Genomic DNA, 18432 nt, shown 5'->3' with positions numbered 1-18432 from the left:
CGGCAAGTGGCAAGTGGCATGCCTCCCGGCCCAAAATTAATCGCCTTCCGAGCACATTGTGAAATGCCGAAATTTGTCTTTTGTGCATTTACATTTAACGCCATTTAAGCGAACGTAGAACAGCAGCAGCAGCAGCAGCAGAGCAGCAGCCAGTAGTCAGTCAATGCCGAACGAAGATTGATGAAAGTCACAATACGCAGATACTTTACACCACTCAGTCCCTGCTAATTGTGGCAACGAGAAACTGTCAAATCACCCGATCATGACATGCAACGAGGTGGCTTCGTCTCCAGCTCTAACCCTGTGTTAGCCTCATCACAATCGAGCAATCAAGTTGCAAAAAATCCCGGACAACAAATGGGGTTTTGTTTCATCATCGCCACAGCAGGCCAACTAATTGACATACGTCAATTGGCCAAAACGGAATTAATGAAGAGTCGAGTATGAGTGGGTGAGTGAGTGTACAAAAAAAAACACTGAATTATTTCACTCAATTACCGTGTGGCAATCAATAAAATATAGAAAAGCAAAACTTACCATAATTTAAACAGCCGGCAAATGCACTAAAAAACAAGAATTTCCCGCTGAACCTGCAATTAAAAAAAGGAGTATTAAAAACTGCATCATTTTTTTATTATTTGCATTCTAATTAAGACTTAATAAGGGCAAAAATAATATATTTTAATATGCAAACTTCATAGAAACGAAGTTTTAACTAGAGTTATTACTCATGGTCCTTTGTTCTAGATTTTTAATGATTGTTACGTTATTTGTACAACTATTTCTTTAAATGATTAAGGAGCTTTTCATTGATTGTTTAAAAACCACTTGTAATGAGTCATAAAGACAAAGATAATAAATATAAAACAAAAATAAAGAAGCAAATATGTTTGCAAAGTTCTAAAGATAATAGTAATAAGTACAAAAAGTTATAAAAAATTTGGGTAACAAATTTTTAAACCATCCTTAAAATCATACTTTTAGACACCTTTTTTTAATCGTTTTCGAAACCCCATAGTAATTTCTAGATCATCCTTCATTAACTCTCATGTCTGCCAAATTAGTGCGCGTCAAAGCCCCAATTAATTGTTGTTAAACTCAAAGTTTTTATAAGAAAATATATTATTACTAGAGTTATTACTCATGGTCCTTTGTTCTAGATTTTTAATGATTATTACGTTTTTTTTTTTTTTTTGTACAACTATTTCCATAAATGATTAAGAAGCTTTTCACCGATTGTTTAAAAACCACATGTAATGAGTTATAAAGGCAAAGATAATAAATATAAAATAAAAATAAAGAATCAATTAGGTTTGCAAAGTTCGAAAATAATAGTAATAACATAAATACAAAAAAAGGTATCAAAACTTGGGCTACAAAATTATAAATCATCCTTAAAATCATACTCCTAGACACCTTTTTTTAATCGTTTTCAAAAACCCATAGTAATTTCTAGATCATTCTTCATTAACTCTCATGTCTGCCAAATTAGTGCGCGTCAAAGCCCCAATTAATTGTTGTTAAACTCGGACCCTAATATGTACAAGCCATAACTACCTTTTGGGCCACCATCAGCGGTTAACTGAAAAGGGAATTTTAATTGGCTATGTGTCTGTGTGGGCCAGAGGCGAGGGACTGTGTGTGTGTGTGGGTTAGCGGCTAATTAGACTCGCGACCCTCCAGCAGACCCAAGGCATGCGGTCGCCACTTAGTTCGGGGTTAAGCCTGGCCAAGTGGTCACATCTACAACCATAAATATGTGTAAGTACATTTATATATATGCACATTTATGTATGAGAGTATGAATATGAGAAGACCTCCGCAGCCAAAGTGCCAGAGGGTTGCCCTGAAAGTTGTGCTACGTTTCACGTATACGACACACACACACGCACACGTGGAAATTAAGTTAATTGTAATTGCAGTCTGCTCCTGACACAACTGCCCCCCTCACACCCATTTGCCGCCTGACAGCTTGTTCCTAAGTCAGGAAGCCGTCACCGACGGCAAAAGTCAATTCATTTATCAAGTTTCAGCGACGATACGCTCGTTTTGTTGACGACAGTAGAAAGTTGTGTAATCACAGCTAACAAAAAATATGTATATATATAATAAAAAGTACAGAATAACAAAAAAGCAGTCGAGAAGAAAGCGGAAAAACACGCAGTTGCTGACGTCAACAACTTGAGAGAGAAAGATTTATCAACTGCTAACTACTTTCAGCGACCAACGGAGCGTATGTGTGATATTTGTCATATTTAACAAGAGGAAACTGTCTCTCTCTCTCTAAATCTCCCTCTGTCTCTCTCTCTCTCTCTCTCTCTTTGTCTAATTAGCTTCACTAAAGGGTTTTCTGGGAAAGGACAGACACAGGAATAAAATGAGCAGGACCCTATCTCATGTCCGGCAGAATGGCAGCCAAAGGATGAACACAGCCACAGCCATGCATGAAAGCAGCTTTAGTTCTTGGCTCGCTTCAAGAAAGGACTCGCACAAGTGACAAATTAATCAGTATATTGCGCCATACGCTGGAATCTCAATTAAGTCACAGCAAAGTCCAGTCCTGGGGACTCACTTCCCAGAATCAAATCCCATTTAAGGCTTTAACAGTATACTCCACTAAAGGACTCGGTTGGCAAAAACAAAGCCAGAGTTTTATTACAAGAATTTCCCTTTATCGCTCGTCACAACACACACAAATATGGTCTTCATAAAGATTACAATGCAGATAAATGTTTATAAGTTAATTAAATAATGGCTTAAACAAGTTGTTAGAAGCAAAATCATTTGGGAAAACTAATTGGTGTTTGCTATGAGATAAAACTTGAGGTTGCAATAAAGTTTGTTTAGGAATAATGTTGACAAAATTATATTTTTCGAGGAAACTCGAAGAGATTTTCTCTTGAATGAAAATTCTTTAACAAAAACAAGAGTTTTACTCACTAGTTAGTCATAGAAAACTTAAAAACAGCTCTTTTACTATTTCTCACACATTTCCTAACCGAATTTACTTCCCTAGCCCACATTTATTGAGGCGTTACCTTTAAAGAAACAGTAAACTTGGCGTAGATCCAACAGGGTCCTGCCTCTTCCATGGTGCATCAATAATCAATGTCGGGGCAATAGAATCTCAATCAACTACGTGACATAAGGCAGTCAGCTCCACCTGCCGCACCTGATGGAATCTGTAAAGAATTGCAGCGATTCAGGTTGCAATTTGAGCAGGACTCCCGCCCCCGCTGGAATTGAGCCTCGAAAATGGGATTTTTACATCGCACATCCGAGAGATACAACGCGATTCCGCCACGCCCTTTCTTTTACACTCTTCTCCGAGGGCGGCAAAAAGGAGAGGCTGGCACTCGAAAGTCTAGACAAGACAGAGGCGGGGATTGTATAATATTAAAATAAACAAGATGTGTGTTTCGCCAAGGAGGCGATGTGTGTAACTGAATTACGTATCCGCCATGTTCGCCCGACCGAACTTAAGTTTTTTAAAGTCAACACTTAAGCCGCAGAGAGTCGGATAGAAACTGGGTGTGGAAGAGTGGAAGAGACATGTCTCGTTGAAATAACTCAAATTAAAGGCTCACGCAAGGCTTATTAGGGTCTGTGCAATCAGCATTCATTTCACAAAATCTCAATTCCGATTATTTGGCTTCAGTTTGAGCCTCGGCTAAAGGAAGTTTGCTGCTGCTGCTGCTGCTGCGTTGCAGCTGACGCCATTTTCATGTCGCTGGGAAAAGCCACAAACTACACAAAAGCAACATCTTGGAACCGCACTTCCCTGCAACAGCTGCTCGCACTTGGCCAACTCACACTCATTGCACCCACAACTTTGCCTCCTTTCATGTGTATCCATTAAAGTGCCAATAGCAGAGGCTCTTGGCCAAGTTGTGAGAGGGCTTTTCTGATGAAAGAACTGCCATGCCTTGCCTGCCGTTGGCTGTGAAAATTCCGAAAATTATACTTCCTGTCAGCTGAATAGAAAGCACATTATTTTGCTAGAATTTAATGTCGTTAATTCTCCGTTAATACTCCTAGCTTCTCTGGAAATTAAAGCTCATAGAAAATGACTTCATTTATTTTACTTGCAGCAACTGCGAAAATATGGCTTCCGGAAAAGTTGTACGTCAGCAAGCTTAACCAAAAAATAAATAAATAATTTAATAACTGAACACAAGTCTTATAATTGCTGACTTTTCCTATGCACAATGGAGGAAAAACAGCAAAAAGATAACAGGGAAATGCACAAAGGCAGCCAGAGTTGAGCAGAAAAAAGTATTTCGATGTCATTGTCATAGTCAAGCGCGCATGATTTCCGTACTTAACATTTCCGGTTCGAAAACTGCCATAAAATGGCAAAAGCAGGAGCTGTCTGGTGATGCAGGAGCAGGAAGTGCAGATCCTGGCTCCAGCAGGCGAGGAATATGTAATGCAAAGGAGCAGACAGATGAAACAACAGAAGCCGAATTGATAGACACAAACGGAAACGAAACTATTCTAACAAAAACAAACTTTTGCCAGAGGAAAATGAACGAGAAAAGTTGCCAGTGGCAACTTTAAGAGCGATTTATATATTTCGACGAGCTCTCCTGGAAGCGCCTTTCCTTGAATCAAAGTGGAATCGAGGCATCCTTGGCTTTTGTAGCAAAGTTTAAGGCACAAGGACTTGAATTTTCTTCAAAGAAACATGCAATTTGTTGAGAAAGCGAATTTTAAATAGTCAAAAAGCTATTAAAGTGGGGAAATAATTATTTTTATGGTATATAGAAAGAATGGATAGTAAGCTCTTTATATTTCCATTAAAAAACATTAATATATTAGGACAACTCGCTTAATATTTAAAGAACACCTTTCTTTTTTTTTCTTATTGCAAAAAAAGTTTACACTTAACATTTCACAATGTTTACAGTTTGCCATTTATTTTGCTTTCCTTTCAACTTGCATATCACACTTGTTCCAAAAAAAATATATATATTTAAAGAAAACAAAAATAAAAACACACAAACAGAATAAATCGTTTAAATTGTCACCGTTTTCGGCTGATTTATAGTTGGCCAAATTAATTGAGAATAAAAGCTGAAAGCAGAAGCAAGCAAGCAAAAAAAAAAAGCAGCAACTGAAATTGAGCTCTTCTCCGTGCGAAATAAAATAAAAATAAAAATAAACACACACACACACAACCCGAAATTAATTGCACTTGTGAACTTTTGATGTTGTTTGTTTGGTTTGGTTTTTCGCCGCTGCCTTTGCACTCTCATTTGTTACAGTAAATTCAATTAAACAATGCAATCGTATAAACAAATCTACAGCCTCACGCCCCGAACTCGGACTCGATTCGCCCTCTCGCATAGTTTTTAATTGAAAAATGTGCAATTAAAACTCTCGAAAGCGCAAGAGAGACGGCACAACGGGGCGTATGAGCAATGTTCGGTATGTATAAATTATAAGTCAGAGGCAAATTAATTAAAGCACTTAATTTTGCCCCTAGATTCAATTACATTACACATGGCATTTAATTAAGCGCATAAATGTTCCTTTATCATCTCACACTCCGTGCGGAATAAATTTCGACATCGACGGGATAATCAAACAAATGGCAAAGTAAATACATTTTTGTCAGCAAACAAAACATACATTTGTATATGTGTGCATATATCGGCTATAGCTTTTGGGATTCTGGTGGCGAAGACCATAATTTGGCACATGGCGTTATAAAATATTGACGGGCGAAAACGAAAAGCAAGCAGAAGGACCTGCTGTTAAAAGTCGCAAAGCACACATATTTGCCATTTGTGTTTGTGCGGGTGTATTATCTATAGGATATATGTATGTATGTATCTTTGGCACATATGCGGTTAGTATGCTGTGTCATGTTGCCTCTGCTTCTTGCCAGCTGTCCTTGCGGCGGTCGCTCTTGACAGGACGTCCATATATACACACACCCCAAACACACCCGCATACACAAAAGGTGTGGTTCCTGACTCCTAACCACATCATACCGGCACCTCATCTACATATGGGTATAAATATCTCCATTTCTATGGGACTGTGCGTTTCAAAACGAAAAGACTTTGGGCTATAGAGAGATATTTAAGTAGCTAGCAGAATGGAATAGGAATTATATAGTTCGGAACTCAGCTGACTTCTATATAAGCAACTTTTTTCAATACTATAATAGTTTCATAAATAAACTGAATACTAAAAAAAAAACAATACAATACTCTTCCTTTTTGAGTTCACATTTAATGTATTCAATGCAAAATGAGTATCCAGTTTGAGTACCTAATGCATTGTGGGTAAAATTAAACAGAACATGGATAATTTGTCTAATTAGGCTCGAATTTATGAAAAACTTAAACTGAACAATACGAAAGGCAGTAAAAAATGTTGACAAATTCAGCTTAATGTTGCTGGGAAAAAGTTGCTAATTAATACAATTTTGGTAGGACGATGTAAGGCAAAACAAATGAAGATGTTGCAGAATTTCAGCGTAACAGAAACTTTATTGTCTAACAACTTCCATGATGTTAATCAAATTTTGGTCAAATTATCACATTTTACCTCTGCACAGCTCACATTATTTGATATAATTTTAAATTTATGTTAAAATTCATTCGAACATAACTACAGTTTTATGATTTGTGGAAGTAAACGTGCTCTTGATCTTGATTATAGTCGAGTGACACTTTGTGCCGTATTACAAATTAAGTCCATTCGATTTATTACTATAAAAAATCCATCCATAATTTATACATTTGAAACGCACTGTTCTTATCTCTTTATCCTTCCATCCTCTCAGCATAGTTTGCTTGTTTGTTAGTTGTGTAAACAGATTTTAAGCAAATTGAAACATTTAGACGTGAATGGCTGGAAAATGCTTTACAAACTTGAACAATGCCACTGCCTTCTGTTTTGTGGTCTTTGTACGTCCTTCCCTCAAATATATACAAATATATTCGAAATATTTATACTTGAAGAAGCACGAATATTAACTATAATATCAATTATAAACTATTTGCCATTGTGAGCCTATGAATTACTTATAGACAATGGAGGCATTGTTAGGCCGAATTTTGCCTTAGTTTGAAGTCGATGAAAGGCCGCACACGCAAATCAATTTTCTGAAATGTTCGTGGGAAATGAAAAGACGTAAATCAATTGCAAACATTTCATGTGGAAAATGCTCAACGGATATCGTTTGCAAATTGCATTACTTACACTCGAATTGTAAAATAAATGACAGTTGACAACCACAACAACAATAGTATTGACAGTCTCCGAAGCTAAATCCATTTATTAAACACAAAAATATGAAATGATAGGGTAAATTGATTGAAGGTCAACAGGTTTGAGTTGCCAATTTAATTAAATTGGAGAAAATATAAGCCTTCTTAGGGCGTTGGGGCAGGTGGAATAAATTGTGAACTAAATGCTTAACTTGGGTAATATGAAGCTTTCATTACCGGATTAAGCCCCCTAATTACATCATGGTTTATAAGGAGATCAATTGTTTAACTAAACTAATGCAGTTTCAATCACTATTATTACCATGATCTGTATAATAGTAAGACAAATGCAAATTTAATGTTATATTTATGCAAAATAAACTAAACTAAACTATATAAATACTGCCTTACCAAGCCTCTCAAAACGTAATGGCTTACAAAATGAGATAAAACTCCAGTTAAATCCTTCTTTCAGCTTACCTGAAATGAGTCAAGAGCAAAAAGGTGTTCAAGTTAGTAAAAAAAAGTTGTAAAAAAGAAGCAGCCTTGTGGAGTGTGTAATTCTAAGTAAGTATCGCAAGAAGAGTCAGCTTCATTTCCAGGAAAAGTGTGGGTGACAAGTCACATTAGCAAAAGCAAAAGCAGATACAGCAAAAAGCAAAAGCAAACACCAAACAGCAACTCTGATTGATGTTGATGCAATTGCAATCCGGTCGCAAATGGAAACACTTGAGCTGATCGCCTGAGTTGCGCAAACTGCGGCACAAATTGTGAGTGATTACGGTCTCGTAGTTCAGTTCAATTCAGTTTGGTTCACTCTAGTTGAGAGTTTCGGGTATACTATATAGTAGTAGCAATTTACACAAAAGGTAAATATGGAAAATGAATTGCTTTCCGCCCATCTCCATTTGCATTTCCAACCAACCAGCAACCAGGAAAAAAACGCTTCGATAATAAACAGAAATTTCCAATGAAGCGGACAGTTTTCATTAAACAGTTTTAATTTTACACAATTGACATTAAATTCAAACTTGAATGAGATTTTAAGAACTCGGATTAACTGTTTTTTGACCACATTAATAATTCAGTTGCGGCTTTGTTCCGAACATTGTTTACCGATTCCCGTTTTTTTTGCAGCTATTTTAATGATTTAATATTTATTTGGCTTCACCGCTTTGTGATTCAATTTTCGCATTTGTAATGTGCATAAAGTTTTTTTTTAGCTCTGTCAGATGTTTTCATATTTTAACTACATGGAAATTATGAAGAATTAAGCCTTCTTTTTGGGTTAATAAATACGTACTGTAAAAACTAGGTGGTATTTCACTGAACTAAAGTGTATATATATTTTGTGATATTAATCTTTTATATTTGCGGCAGAATTTATTGCAAATATATATACATTATTTCTTGCATCTCTTATAAAACCCTATATTTACACCCATAGTAAAGTAATTATGTCTCGGAAACCATCATAGAATAAATACCATAAGCACGAATTAAGTAAACAGTAAACAAAATAAATTGCTTAAATACTTGGTAAATTGTATTTACTCTTGGCATGATTCATGGCATTGAAATTCTTGTTCCTCATCTGATATATTTCCCTATCCAAAATAATTTTTATACAACATGCATTTATTCGGGTTTCTCATTAATATTTCCTCAAATTCAATATAATTTAAACGTGTGTTTTATCCATAAATAATTCAACAATTTACATTTATTTCTCGGTTTTAGTGGGTGCCACAGCATTTGTGGGCACATCATCATCGATAAATGTTTAAGAATTTTTCACTTCTGGCTGCTGGCCAAAGCGGAAAGACTTTGTTTGGCTTTTGATTATGCCGAAGAAAGAAAAAAGAGGAACAGCGAAAACATGGGAAATTGTTAAATTCAAACAAAAATAAATAAATATACAAAAAAAAAACAAAATGTGCAGCATTCCGGCCAAGTGATTTCGAGGTCTTCTCTGTTAAATCGCAACCTCAGCCCGGTTTTTCGTTTCTGATTTGCCAATCATTTTAGCTTTGACCAAGTTACGCACGGCAAACGGACTAAAAATACATTTGTGATTGTCTCGACGACTGCAATTGCAATGCCCGATATGGCATATGAATATATATATACTAATATATATACTCATATATATACTCTAAATATCTATCGAAAACCTCGATGGCAGCATAAACAAAATGCAATTTGCAAAGGCCCAGCGACAAGTCTCGACTCAATTATTGTGCAATTGACGCCCCAATGGGCGTTCAATGCAATTCATTCCCCCGTGCAGTTTGCACATTTTGTATGTATTTTTTCTTATTTTTCCTATTCGTTTTTGTTGGTTTTTAAATTATTTTCTGTTCCTAATTGAGTTATTGTCTACTTGAGCTGCATGCCGAATGCAACGGTGCAGCATTGAATTATTAATTGTCTGACGAGTGTTGCCAAATGGTTATTGCACCCTTGGAAAAAATAGAATTTCCAGCGATTTCAGCTAAAAGTTCACTGGATCGTGAATCGGATTGGGTAACAAAGGAGGAGCTAAGCTGAAAATTGAATCACCATCCAATCAGTTCGATCCAGAACAAAGACCTGAATATGAATCACTTGACGATCATCGCAGTCAATCAACGATAAAAACATCATTGTCTGGAAACAGTTGGGGAAAATACAATGATAAAATTATTTCTCTATATAGATTAATGGCCTCAAAAGATAAGGAGGTGCAATCGGTTAACAAAAAAAAGAGCTTGTGGCAAAAACACTTGACAAAATTCAAGTTATTTCCGTTGTCTTTTGTATTTGTTTTGGTGATAGGGCATATTATTTTACAAGCACACTCCAGACCAGTTTGATAACTTTATAACTTATTTCAGTTGGCATTTGCTTTGGTTATTAAAATAAAGTTGTTGAAATGTGGTTCTATAACTAGAAACTATTTTATAAGTTTCAGAAGTAATTGAAAAATCAGCTGGAATAAGTCTCTCGACTCTAACTTAACTTATTGCTAGACATCTCAGCATAAAGTCTGGTTTGAAACTCTTCAAATTTAATATCGTTGAAATAGAAAGGCGTTTGTCATAAAACAGTTGCTGGCTGAATTGGTAAAATCTGGATGTCGAAAGGCATCTGAAAGACACTCAATAGTATGGGCATGGCGACTGAATCTTTCTATCTGGAAATGACTCAGCTGAAATTGGTATAATGTTCGTGTTTGTTATGCTAGTCTGATGGCCTTCTCCCTCCCCCTAGTAACCCCCAAAATCCTCCAGCAATCGCCACCACCCAATGGAGCTTCGTCTAGACTTACGCAACTCGGCGATTCGCTTCGATGACTTCATTAGCGAGGCGGCTTGTAAAATAAATTTAAATTACACACGAAAAACTGGCAAAATCAAAAGGCGAAAATAAAAAATCAACAAGAAGAAACAACACACAACAATCGCCAGGCATTGTGCCCAAAGTATGTGCTGTGAGTGGCATACAAATAAATAAATAAAATACAACAAAAAAAATACATCAATTTATTCCAACATTCAAGTTCAAAGTCAGGGGCAGCCTCTCTCCCACGAAATACAAAGATTTATAGGCACTGCACTTTTGTATATATTTTAAATAATTAAGTGAATTAATTGACTTCAAAAGGGAAAGTTGTGTTCAAAGAGACACAAGGGAAAACTAGACAAAGTTCCCTGAATTTTCTTTGATTATTAATTAGAGAAACAAGTCTTGGAAGTGGGAAGTTTTGTGAAGAATTATTTTTGTGTTAAACAGAGGACTGAACCGCAACATTCCCATTCTCCTTGCATTAACCCATTATGCCCAGCTTATCTGAAGTAAATAAAGTGCATTCAACCCCCAAGAGCAAGTGCAAGTACGCAGCTCTGTCTGAAGGTTTATTATTTTATGGCCAAGAACTCTTATCAATTTGCGTGTCCAAGTGGGGAATATAAAATTAAATATGGGATAAAAGCCATTCTCAGACATTTAAAATTACCCAAATTGGGGTAAATGCATATTAAACTAAAGTGATAAAACCCATCCTAGGAATACAAATTTATGCATAGTTGTTGTCTGTTGTGCATATATGCAAAGTTGGCTTTACAATTTGGTTATTATGTGCATGTAAGGGGCGGAAAAGGCCGTTTCTAGTGTCATTATTTGTGCAACTATTCAGACATAAATAACAATAAAAAAAACTTCAAATTTCATGGCCCATTCAATGTGTGTATTAAATAAACATGGAAAAATAATACAGAGTGTCTCGAACAAAATTTTCCATCCAATTTTATTGAAAACTTTAAAAATAGAAGCTCGTTTTCTATTGCTTTCCTGTTTACATTTTTGGTTTATTATTTCCAAAGGTGACAAACACGCCCATTTATTTTATTTATATTTTTTATTTTTGCTTAGCAATAAATGTGGTGCTTAGAATATTTCGACAGACAGGGCGTATGCGTGATATTCATTGAAAATTCCAAACATGCGTCTTCCCCAACTCAAAATTACCTCCCCATAGTTCCCTTTAAGCGACCACCCACTTTCTATATGCACAGTAATAATAATAAACTTGTTTTATATAGATTTAAAACAATAGTTTTATATATTTTTATGTCTAATAAATTTGAAGGTATATTTACTTAAAGCTCAGTCAAAACAATCCAGATGAAGCGTGACTAATTCAATAACCCCTATTTTTGTGTTATTATTATTATTATTATCCCAACATTTCTTTCCGTGTACAGATCACAAATGACTGTCTGGGTGAAAAAATTGTTTTTTGCGCCTCAAAAACTGTCAACAGATTTGTAAAATATTTTTTCTTTTTTTTTGTAATGTGCTTTGGGGTGAGTGAGGTGCTTTGTCGAGTGGGGTCATTGCGTCGTTGCACTCGAGGCATTGAATTCTTTATGATCCATGCCGCACCCCTCCCAAAACACCCCCCAAGGTTCTTTTGGATTTTGGAAAGCACTTTTACGAGAGCCCACAAAAATCGTTACAGTTCCGCCTGATTGAGGCGCAATTGTGTTGTGCTTTTTTTTTAGGGGATCAGAACAGGCACATCTTAACGATCGCCACGGCTAACCGCGAAAATTGACTTAAATGTTTTTGCATTTTGCGAAATGTAATTGCACAAACAAAAGCCGAAGGTCAAGAAGGGGGTGAGGGAAGAGTCATTCTCAGACACTGAGGGAAAAATCTTACATTAAACTAAGGAGAATAAGAAACTTGAATTATTAAAGACAAGGAAACCCTAAAAAGTTATAGGGTGAGTATAGTTTAACTATTACTTTATAAGAAATTTATAGAAGAGATTCTTTATGATTTCTAGTAGTTCAGTTTGATATTTGTTATTATTTTTGTTCATTTTCTTTATTTATTTCAAGTGCATGGCACAAATTCGCACAAATTTTTATGAGCACGCGCCCGTCTGACCGGCACTCGAGCATTTATTTACTCGTTCGCTCCGTCAGCCATTCAGTCATTTACTCATTCAGACAGTCAGTCATTCAGACAGTCATACAGTCATACTGTCAGTCATTCAGTCATTCAGTCATTCAGGCATTCAGTCTTACAGGCATTCAGCTTGGCAGTCATAAGTCAAAGTACTCGGGCAGCCGGGTTCAGCTGGGGTAGAGTCCGCTTTTCTTGTGCAAAAATAACGAAAACAGAGGCAACTGTAACAATAACGGACACCGCAAGTCCCATAAAGTGCATTCACCCAAGGAAAAACCTGCCACCGCAGCCGGGGAAATGTGAAAAGATGGAGGAGGAGGATGCTGCTGCTGCAAGAAAAGAGAAAAACCAAACCCGCTCTCACGTGCAGAGACCAAAACAAAAGAGTCCCCCTCCAACCCAAGCACACACACACAAAGAAAATGCCGAGAAAAAAGCGTTTTGTTTTCTGGCTTGCTTCACTTCATTGCATTTTCCTACTCAAGTAAAAGAAAAGCCAGGACGGAGGGGGAAGAAAAGAGTTTATGGCAGCAATTGAAGTCACAGCCAGGGGCAAAAACTTACAAAATACAAATGAAACCGGAGACGGTATACCCTAATTATTGTGGTTATAAGCGAGATGATGAACTAAGACTTATTTTGATAAATTAAATAGAGTAATTATTAAATTAACATCACGTCGATAATATTTCGAACCAAAATTTCCGGTGCTGTATTTTAAAAGGCCCATTTCAAAGCAGCCACAAAATTGTTTCGTAAAGTGCAACAAAGAAGCGAAACCGAATAAAAAATTTGTTATCCAGACAAAAGCTAAAGTTGTGTGTGGGAATTCCAGGAGCAAAATAAAAAGGAAGGGAATGGTTTGGTAGAGCCATGTGGCAGTTTGGCAAAAGTTTATGGGCAAACTTGTTAAGCAAACAGAAACCAGAAACCCCTTCAATTCCACCCGATCTTAAAAACGGAGGGAACCAGGCTCCCAGAGATAAGAGCGTTAAAAAGTTACCCGGAAACGGTGCCAAACGGGGATATTTTCGAAGAGAAAGGAGCCAGGAGGAGGGAGATCCTGGCTGCCAGCTGTTTAATTAGTTGCAACCCCGCGCTGCACAGGCCCAGGCTCTCGATGGGTTTTGCCTAATAAACTTTGGCCCCTGCCAGATCTCCCACCCCCCTCTTTCGGGACCTTCACAAGTACACTCTACCACCTACCCCCTTTAACTTCCCCCATTTTCCAATTTCACTCGCGCTGCACTTTACGAGCGCATCCATGAAATATTTAAAAAGCTTTGTGTAACAAGATTTGTTTATGCCGGCCGCGATCTCAGCGTCGAAGAAGCAGAAAGTGAAGGGAGAAGGTATAGGAGCTTGAGAGTACACTGAGAAAAATCGACATATAACCATTAGAAGTGACATAACACGAAAGCCCTATAAGACAGGTTTTTATTTGACATATGAAAAAAATCTACAAGCTTCTTTAAGTTTGAGTATTCTTTGGAATATTTCATTTGAATTTTAAAGAGATTATAGGATTTCATTAGAATGCTAAACCAGTTGCAACAAAGAATTTGATAAATAATTCAAAGTATTCCATATTTATGGTTAAATTATAAACGAATAGATCATTAATTAGACTTAATCCGCAATTAATTAACAAAGTTTCCAATAATAAATGAGCAATTTGAATTGAATTTTAATTCACCTTAAAGGTCTTCTTTGGTCTAGTTGGAATTCTAACAAGTTAATGGATATTAAATAGATTAAGTCCGAGTATCGAGTCAGATTTTCCCGAAAGTGCAGCCCAAAGACTAAACGGCGGGGAGTGGGGGATATTATACTGATAGCTGGAAGGCAGCTAAAAGTTTCTTCTTTCGGGTATGTCGAGCACAATGTTGTTTGGCCCGGGCACATAATTGCATATTTATAACTCCGACAAGGCGACGTCGCAGCAGGCAGCAAATTAAGCGCAGCCCGGGGAACGCTTGCCCGTGGACTCTGTCTCCGGCTTCGGCTCCGGCTCCGGCTCCGGCTTCTCCCCGGCTCAGGAGCTCCTCCGCATTGTGTGCAGCAATTAATGAAGCATTTCTGTTGACTCCGCTCCCTCCACGAAAGGGCTTAGAGAAGGGTTCGGGGACGACGCTGTGTGAAAGGGCGACGGGAATGACGTTGACTTTCGGCAAAAGGCAATTGAATAACCATGAGTGTCGGCCTCACTGGAGAGAGACTTGGCCCTTTGAAACAGGTCTAAGTTGCAAATTGATTTAGAGCTTGGATGGCTCTACGACGGCAGCGTGAGGGTCGTTTTGATACTCAACTTAAGCTAAAGTATATATATATTAACAAGGGATTTATTGGGATATTGATTGGTAAGAATACATTTTAGAACATTTTTTAAATTTAGGAACATATCTTCAACACATATTAATGAAAATAACCGCTTACACGGGTTAAATTTGGGTTAAAGTTACGTTCTGTACATCTCAGTTTGAAAATACATACATCGAGCAGAAAAAATTGTATTCGATGTTGAAATGTCGATAGCATCGATAAATATAACAAAAAATATTAATGAATACGTATATGTTTTTATAATACTGATAAAACTAACAAAAATACTCTATTAATTTATTTTTTGATTATTTTTATCTTAGTTAGTTTACATAATCGAACTTAAAATAAAGTATCGATTGTATCGATAAAAATAATCAAAAAATAAATTAATACGAGTATTTAAGTTTATATTTTTTACACTGGTAAGGCTAAATTCTAGTAACCTTATAATACGTATTTCCAACATTAATAAATTAAACAAAGCTTAGTCTTATACGGCCATTGATTCGATACATCAAACAGAATATTTATTAATCGGACACACAAAACAAAGTTAAATATCCAATTAAATGTAAATTAACCATATCTAGAGATTTTTCAACGTAGGTAAAATACAATATTTAATAGTCACGAATTTAAACATTTAAGAGATTTAATTAAAATTTTATATTGATTTATATATCTGGTTTCACGTTAAATTTAGACACAGTATCTACATACATATAAATGTTTTCCATCTTTTTATCCTTTATGATTTAAAACAGATTTAATTTATTTTGCATTTTTCGGCTATGTTTCATATAAATATACATTATTTATTCATTTATAAGATTCAAATGTTTATGATATTAAACATTTAATTTATATACATGGCATATTTCGCTTAATTTCATTTACCACAACTCTCTTTCTCTCTCTCTCTCTTTTTTAAAGTGTCTAATTCTCGCCACACAAATGCACACAGAAATACAATTAAATATTTTATCGTTGAAGCCAAAATTAAATTAACTTTTTTGTGTAATCGTGATTTGCATGTTCAATTATGGTTCCGAACAAAGTTAAGCGCTCAAATCGTGAAAATATATTTCAATAATACTGCGAATCAATTGTTTTTATTTAATTTTAATTCAACCAAAATGTAAATGCCATGGGCGAGAAAATTAACAACAGAGTATGTGTATAAATTAAAAAGGCTTTGGAGAGCCATTAGTGAATTTATTCAAAATGCTTCAATAACAGAATATAGAAATGAATAGCAATAATCCCCACTGAGTGTGGAGGAGTGGAAAATTTATTGAAGGATTTTTGACATGCTACACACAGTGCTTGTAATAATTATGCAAATTACTCGATGCGATGCGATTTGAGCAGTTCATTAGAGTTGCAAACAAGTTGCAGCTGAGAATTGAATAAATAACTCGAAAGTCTAGGACTCTACGGAATAAATGCTACGTCAATGGGAAATTTTTGATTATTTTTCAAAGTGCTGCATAAATGAGACACAGGCACTTGTATATATAATTAATTGAAACCAACTTGCGCTGTTATTGAAAGTAATCGTATTTCTGCTCTTTTTTTAATATAAACTTGTGACCCTGACCTTAAGCTCAATGCATGTTTCGGTCAGTTCCGTTCCTCTTTAGCTATCAGTTTAGTATTCTTATTATTTCTTATCAGCAGTTTCCAGTTCCAATGTCAAAGACAAAGTGCACGCACATTTCGTTTTATTCTTAAGTTTAAATCGGAATTAATAATCAGTAACACAAGGAAAGAATTCTGAACTTGCTTCTCTGTCTGGAAAACAACATTTAATAACAGAAAATGGCAAGTGCAAATATATTTCAACCTTGAATTGGGCTCTAAACTTTACTGTGTTAATTTTTTAGGAAGTTTACGGAATGATGACTTTTAATACGGTTCTAAATTCTGATCAATGACTTCCTCCCCTGAAGATCCCCGCCACCATTAATCACATATTTCACTTCATAATTGCCGCATACGATGCTTTATTGAAATTAAGAATCTGCGGATAAATGGAATATAAAGTGCTGTCCACATAATGTATCGCACTTCCTTGTTTCCCTGGCTATAAATTGCACCTCCTCCTTGCATAAGGCAAGGCCCTTAAAAGCGGATTTCATCCGAACTGAGATGGTTTATGGAAGAGAGACCTGTATAATAAGCAGGGGGAGCTTGAGGAGCAGCAAAGTGCGTGCTTATGAAAATATTTACAGCATCTGGGCAATGGCATGCCGAGAGCAATAAAGATGAAAACGAAGCAGGAGTTCGGTTCAGACTACAAAAATATATATATATACATATATGTATATATTTATATATGTATATAAAAAATAAGCCAAGAAAGACTGCAAGCATGATAAAAGGAGGGCGGGACGGAGCTGAGCGGGCCCACATTGCAACTGAGAGTCGGGTTTGCTTGGTTAGGCAGGAAAAACGTGATGCGAGTGAAAGCCAAGTAAGCCAAGGAAACGGCTTTCTTTTCGCCAGCAGATACAAGATACTTGGTACACACGCACACACACACTCACACACATTCACTTTCGGCCACAAACAAAAAAAGTTGGCCAAGTGCCGCAAAAATGCATTTGTTTGAATTTGCGCCGAGAAACGAAACGAAACTAAACGAAATTGTGAAATGTAAAATGAGAAATGGGAAATGAGGAATGGCCGGGCTGCCACAGTCCGTTTGTCCATCTGTCCGTCCGAATGTGGGTCATAAGCCCAATGCCAGTAGCAGTCCAAGTAACAGTAACAGACTCTTTTTGCTGGCCAGGCCAACAAGACACGTCCGAATGGTGAAATGTGTGCGGTAAATGCAAGAAATATGATGATAAATGGACGGCAATTGGCAGTCACTTTTGTTCAACTTCTTTCGACCGAGAGGAGTTCCTGGGGGGAGGAGCCGAAGGTCAGTTGAAACCTTAATGGAACTGCAGGCACAACGTTAAGATACAATATCAGCAAACTCTTTAAAATGCCCAATAGAAGGTATATAAAGAGATATGAAAATGTTTATTATTCTTTTAATGGAATATATTAAAATGTTAATGGAATTACAGGAACATGGTTTAGATACAGTATCTACAAACTTATTAAAATTCCCGATAGATCTAACATATAACGATAAGAAAATGTTCATATTTTGCCACGAATATTATTGTTATCGAAAATATTTATAAATGGAATTACTGGAACATCGTTAAGTTACAGTATCAATAGGCTCTCCTAAGCAAAATGCCACATTTAAGGGTCCACAATTTGTATCAATCTCAAATGTACATTTTGTTATCAATAATATTAAAATTTAATAATAATAATACTTTAAAATCTAAACTGCCGGCACATCATTAAGATACAAGACCTACAAATGCCTTTAATGCAAACACAGTCAGAAACGTATTTC

The 18432-nt window shown here is 36.2% G+C and overlaps 1 protein-coding gene across 3 annotated transcripts in view; it reads right to left on the bottom strand.

Annotated features, from left to right (window-relative positions):
* LOC110189550 (uncharacterized) overlaps window positions 1-18432 on the bottom strand; it is a 68978-nt gene that overhangs the window by 23527 nt on the left and 27019 nt on the right. For 2 of the 3 annotated variants that reach the window (XM_086838333.1, XM_020959680.2), the window contains one exon: window positions 538-590. The gene's annotated coding sequence lies outside the window, so the exon portion shown is untranslated. Of the gene's footprint in view, window positions 1-537; window positions 591-7637; window positions 7707-18432 lie in introns of all 3 variants that reach the window. The other variant, XM_086838334.1, reaches the window with a different exon arrangement.

Source organism: Drosophila serrata, unplaced genomic scaffold (genome assembly GCF_035046125.1).
Source record: "Drosophila serrata isolate PLE 108 unplaced genomic scaffold, ASM3504612v1 contig_347, whole genome shotgun sequence".
NCBI lineage: Eukaryota > Metazoa > Arthropoda > Insecta > Diptera > Drosophilidae > Drosophila > Drosophila serrata.
The sequence above is the reverse complement of the archived record's forward strand: the minus strand, read 5'-3'. Positions and strand labels throughout refer to the sequence as shown.